At 45.7% G+C, this 5,480-nt stretch overlaps 3 long non-coding RNA genes across 3 annotated transcripts in view; 2 read left to right on the top strand and 1 right to left on the bottom strand.

Annotated features, from left to right (window-relative positions):
- Nucleotides 1–936: 936 nt before the first annotated feature.
- LOC149976549 (uncharacterized) lies at nucleotides 937–2,123 on the top strand. Its single transcript, XR_016487128.1, has 2 exons — nucleotides 937–1,628; nucleotides 1,670–2,123. It is a non-coding gene; the product is annotated as an uncharacterized LOC149976549 (long non-coding RNA).
- A 1,130-nt stretch (nucleotides 2,124–3,253) lies between these two features.
- Nucleotides 3,254–5,480, top strand: part of LOC118939506 (uncharacterized) — a 2,970-nt gene continuing 743 nt past the window's right edge. The window contains exons 1-2 of the long non-coding RNA XR_005036440.2: nucleotides 3,254–3,321; nucleotides 3,850–3,918. This is a non-coding gene — a long non-coding RNA (uncharacterized LOC118939506). The remainder of the gene's footprint in view (nucleotides 3,322–3,849; nucleotides 3,919–5,480) is intronic.
- On the bottom strand, nucleotides 3,336–4,310 carry LOC149976548 (uncharacterized). Its single transcript, XR_016487129.1, has 2 exons — nucleotides 4,216–4,310; nucleotides 3,336–4,168 (listed from the first exon to the last, which is right to left on the bottom strand). It is a non-coding gene; the product is annotated as an uncharacterized LOC149976548 (long non-coding RNA).

The following is a 5,480-nucleotide window of genomic DNA, read 5'->3' as shown; positions in this document are numbered from 1 at the left end:
GGTAGATGTTATCAGCCGGATCACTAAGATAGATGTCTGAAAAGGACCCAGGTGCGTGGATATATGCCTTCGTTGGTGCTCATCAAAAGAGAAGAAGAAGGATTGACCAGATCTGGGCGTGACCTTGTTATGCTCAGAGCGTGCGGTTCAGATTACTACGCCACCACAATTGTTCCAGCAAGCCGCGGAATTAATGCGGCACAAATAGACGTTCAGCCATAATACGTCGAAATCCGAAAGGAAACTCCAGCCAGCAGACAGCTGCGATGATTATTCAGGATGACAGAACCACAGAGAGATCATATCTGATTGTAGTGTGTGTGTGTGTGTGTGTGTGTGTGTGTGTGTGTGTGTGTGTGTGTGTGTGTGTGTGTGTGTGTGTGTGTGTGTGTGTGTGTGTGTGTGTGTGTGTGTGTGTGTGTGTGTGTGTGTGTGTGTGTGTGTGTGTGTTAGACTCGTCAGATAGTAGGGCAGTTCAGGAGTGTTCTGTCCACGAGAGGCTGCTGTAGGGACCCGTGCAATGAACAGAGTGTGTGTGTGTGCATTTGTTTGGGTATGTGTGTGTTAGAGTGTGTTTGAGACATGCCAGAAAGCAATACAGGTGTTCTGTTAGTTAGTGTGTCCCTTGTTAGAAATGACATGAGAGGAAGAAAGTTCCTGCAAAGACTGGGAATCACACAACAACAGAAGCTATCAATATACGCAGTACTTTACAATGGATTTGGTCTAGCCTGGGTGTAGTCTGGGTCTAGTTCTGCCCTGGGTCTGCTGGCAGGGTTGGAAGGGATGAAAGCAGAACGCGATACCTGTGGATCCTGATGTTGTGAAGGGAAAATTCCTTGTTATAGTAATACCACCGAGCAATAGTCAGACAGACAGGGGGTTGTCATAGTAATACCACCGAGCAATAGTCAGACAGACAGGGGGTTGTCATAGTAATACCACCGAGCAATAGTCAGACAGACAGGGGGTTGTCATAGTAATACCACCGAGCAATAGTCAGACAGACAGGGGGTTGTCATAGTAATACCACAGAGCAATAGTCAGACAGACAGGGGGTTGTCATAGTAATACCACCGAGCAATAGTCAGACAGACAGGGGGTTGTCATAGTAATACCACCGAGCAATAGTCAGACAGACAGGGGGTTGTCATAGTAATACCACCGAGCAATAGTCAGACAGACAGGGGGTTGTCATAGTAATACCACAGAGCAATAGTCAGACAGACAGGGGGTTGTCATAGTAATACCACCGAGCAATAGTCAGACAGACAGGGGGTTGTCATAGTAATACCACCGAGCAATAGTCAGACAGACAGGGGGTTGTCATAGTAATACCACCGAGCAATAGTCAGAGAGACAGGAGGTTGTCATAGTAACACCACCAAGCAATAGTCAGAGACAGGAGGTTGTCATAGTAACACCACCGAGCAATAGTCAGACGGACAAGGGGTTGTCATAGTAACACAACAGAGCAATAGTCAGAGAGACATGGGGTTGTCATAGCAACACCACCGAGCAATAGTCAGAAAGACAGGGGGTTGTCATAATAACACCGCCGAGCAATAGACATACGGACAGGGGGTTGTCATAGTAACACCGCCGAGCAATAGTCAGACGGACAGGGGGTTGTCATAGTAATACCACCGAGCAATAGTCAGACAGATAGGTTGTCATAGAAGAGCATCCCACACAGGGAATGCTGGGAAATGGATTTTAAATGTGATTTTTGATTCCCACAACAATAGTCAATGGTTAACGACAGTTGCTCCTGGATCAACCATCTCAGCCACTGAGAACAATCCTGGGAAAGAGTGTGTGTTTGTGTGTGTTATTTCTTTGAGACCAATGGAAACTAATGACTGCATGTTGCCTTATTATGCACTCAAATTCACACACACACACACACACACACACACACACACACACACACACACACACACACACACACACACGCACACAGGTACCTGCACAAACCCCAGATCCATACACACAGCACACTCATAAAGCACACAAACAAAAACATAAACACTCCCACACCACGTTTAAGTTGGCATCGAAGCGGACTTGCTGATTTTCTAAACAGTACCAGTGAATTAAAGACGGTTTTGTTGAAATCCAAACTTCCGTGTCGTCTTCATTTCTCCATTTGAGTGACTAATTATGATGCAGTTTATAATAGTATGTATGGCCTATGTTAGCATGGAGATATTGTGGTACCATCCTGGACATTTTTCTATGCCCTCTGCAAGTCTTAGCAATGTTTTGTGTGTGTGAGCGTGCGTGTGAGCGTGCGTGTGGGCTCCCAGGGGTTTAGCCAGGCTCTTTGTTCTCCTCTACAGGTACACTAGGAGGTCACTCCCTCCATCGGCATGCTGGGACCCGACAGGGAGACAGAGGGGTCAAGAGAGGTCAGGAAGAAAACAAAAAGCCAACTTAGAACCTCTTGTGTCAGTGTTCTAGAACTCCCAGTCTTAGTGTTTTAAGTGATCCTTCGGGACGACATAGCACCAGCCCAATGTTCCATTCTAACCACGAGATTTCCAAACTGCTCTACGCACTCTCTCTGATCCAACGCCAGAACACATTAAAACAGAGGAGTGTCTTCATGGAGAAACACACACAGCCAACACCCCTAAGGAATCCACACAAACACAGAGCAGCAATCTAGGGCCAACAACACAATGAGAGTGGGCTGTCGTAAGAAGGAGTGTGTTGTATGTTACATTTTGTGTCTTTTTTTTGTCCTCTTTTATCGCTGTGTTTTGACAGTGAGTCAGACAGCTTGGTGACCTTTCAGGACAATCACATCCAGTATTTCCTGTTTCCCATGCATATACAGATGTAGGGTCATAATTTGAGCCAGTTTGCTACAACATGAAAATACTCCTGAAGCAACAGGAAATGGGAATGATTTATAATTAGGACCTGAATAAGAGCTGTGTTGTGCTGCATGTATCCGTATATCATATTTGTTCTAACAATGTTTCATTGAGGGTCCTAATAAAGTTATAAGGTTTCTCTCCCTCTATGATATTTACAGTTCCACTGCTGGGTTTTTCCATACTGACACCAACAATAAAAGTGGCCTGCATCCGTAGGGGTGTGTGTGACTTGACAGGGGTGTGTGTGATGGAGGGGTGGCCTCTGTAAGCCTCTCTGCCAACCTCATATAAACCCATGCACACCCATCCACACACACTCTCTCACACACACTCTCTCTCACACACACACACACTCCGGCCGAGTACAGAACACACACAGAGATGGACTTTCTGAAGGGATCAGGGAAGCAGGTGGATGCAGTGATCGACAAAGCAGGTGAGAACAAGATGTCTGTAAGAAGAGTGGATAATGGTGTTTGTTTACTTGGTTGAATGATGGGGGGGGGGGGTCATTCATGTGAAGCATTGATACGTTTAAACCCTAAAGCACAGCAAAATGTGGTTGTTGTATGGACTACTGGATAGTTAGTGTTCATTTTTGTGTCATCAGCCTTCAAAATGTTCAAACTGGGCTTTGGCATTTTCAACGGCGCTGCAGTTGATGAGTCAACATTCTCAAACCAAATATGTTCATTTTTTAAAAAACTTTTTGCTCTGTACTTTTTGGCACTGCTCATACTTCTAAAATTAGTTATTTGGGTTTGTCTAGATTTCAAAGTAGAGGAGCTCATGTCTACCAGACATCTAAAAAATCTGCAAAGATTCTGTGGCATCACGTCATGAAAGGGAGCTTGTATCAGCAAGAACTAACAAGACATAACAACAGGAAATTCCACCAATTATCTGGTCATGTGGAGGCAGAAGATGCATGTTTGACAGCCCCCCTCTCTCGCCGTCTGTCTAGCTGTTGTGGTGAAGGAGAAGGTGGGAGAGATGATCGGAGGAGGAGCTAAGGAGGAGAAGAAAGACGAAGGTGATCTGTCTATTCTGGGTTACCATGGACACTAAGTCACAGACATTTCGCCTCGCCTGTAACATGCTACCTACACACAATACACACTACCTACACACAATACACACTACCTACACACAATACACACTACCTACACACAATACACACTACCTACATACAATACACACTACCTACACACAATACACACTACCTACACACAATACACACTACCTACACACAATGTACACTACCTACACACAATACACACTACCTACACACAATGTACACAACACACTACCTACACACAATACACACTACCTACACACAATTCACAATACCTACACACACACACACAATACACACTACCTACACACAATGTACACAACACACTACCTACACACAATGTACACAACACACTACAAACTAATTCAGTTTCTCCCCCCTCGTAGAGTAACAAATCACTTCTGCTCTATTCTTTGCCTTTATCTGCATTCAGTCCGTTGCAGCCTGCTTAACGTGACACCGCTGTAGGAAATATAACGGTAGTGTGTTGCAGCCTGCTTAACGTGACACCGCTGTAGGAGATATAACGGTAGTGTGTTGCAGCCTGCTTAACGTGACACCGCTGTAGGAGATATAACGGTAGTGTGTTGCAGTCTGCTTAACGTGACACCGCTGTAGGAGATATAACGGTAGTGTGTTGCAGCCTGCTTAACATGACACCGCTGTAGGAGATATAACGGTAGTGTGTTGCAGCCTGCTTAACGTGACACCGCTGTAGGAGATATAACGGTAGTGTGTTGCAGCCTGCTTAACGTGACACCGCTGTAGGAGATATAACGGTAGTGTGTTGCAGCCTGCTTAACGTGACACCGCTGTAGGAGATATAACGGTAGTGTGTTGCAGCCTGCTTAACATGACACCGCTGTAGGAAATATAACGGTAGTGTGTTGCAGTCTGCTTAACGTGACACCGCTGTAGGAGATATAACGGTAGTGTGTTGCAGCCTGCTTAACATGACACCGCTGTAGCAGATAAAACGGTAGTGTGTTGCAGCCTGCTTAACGTGACACCGCTGTAGGAAATATAACGGTAGTGTGTTGCAGCCTGCTTAACGTGACACCGCTGTAGGAGATATAACGGTAGTGTGTTGCAGCCTGCTTAACATGACACCGCTGTAGGAGATATAACGGTAGTGTGTTGCAGCCTGCTTAACGTGACACCGCTGTAGGAGATATAACGGTAGTGTGTTGCAGTCTGCTTAACGTGACACCGCTGTAGGAGATATAACGGTAGTGTGTTGCAGTCTGCTTAACGTGACACCGCTGTAGGAGATATAACGGTAGTGTGTTGCAGCCTGCTTAAAGTGACACCGCTGTAGGAGATATAACGGTAGTGTGTTGCAGCCTGCTTAAAGTGACACCGCTGTAGGAGATATAACGGTAGTGTGTTGCAGCCTGCTTAACGTGACACCGCTGTAGAAGATATAACGGTAGTGTGTTGCAGCCTGCTTAACGTGACACCGCTGTAGGAGATATAACGGTAGTGTGTTGCAGCCTGCTTAACATGACACCGCTGTAGGA

Source organism: Oncorhynchus mykiss, chromosome 16 (assembly GCF_057628025.1).
Source record: "Oncorhynchus mykiss isolate SJ-2025 chromosome 16, ASM5762802v1, whole genome shotgun sequence".
Classification (NCBI taxonomy): Eukaryota; Metazoa; Chordata; class Actinopteri; order Salmoniformes; family Salmonidae; genus Oncorhynchus; species Oncorhynchus mykiss.
Note: the sequence above shows the minus strand (reverse complement) of the source record. Positions and strands in the feature narration are given on the sequence as shown.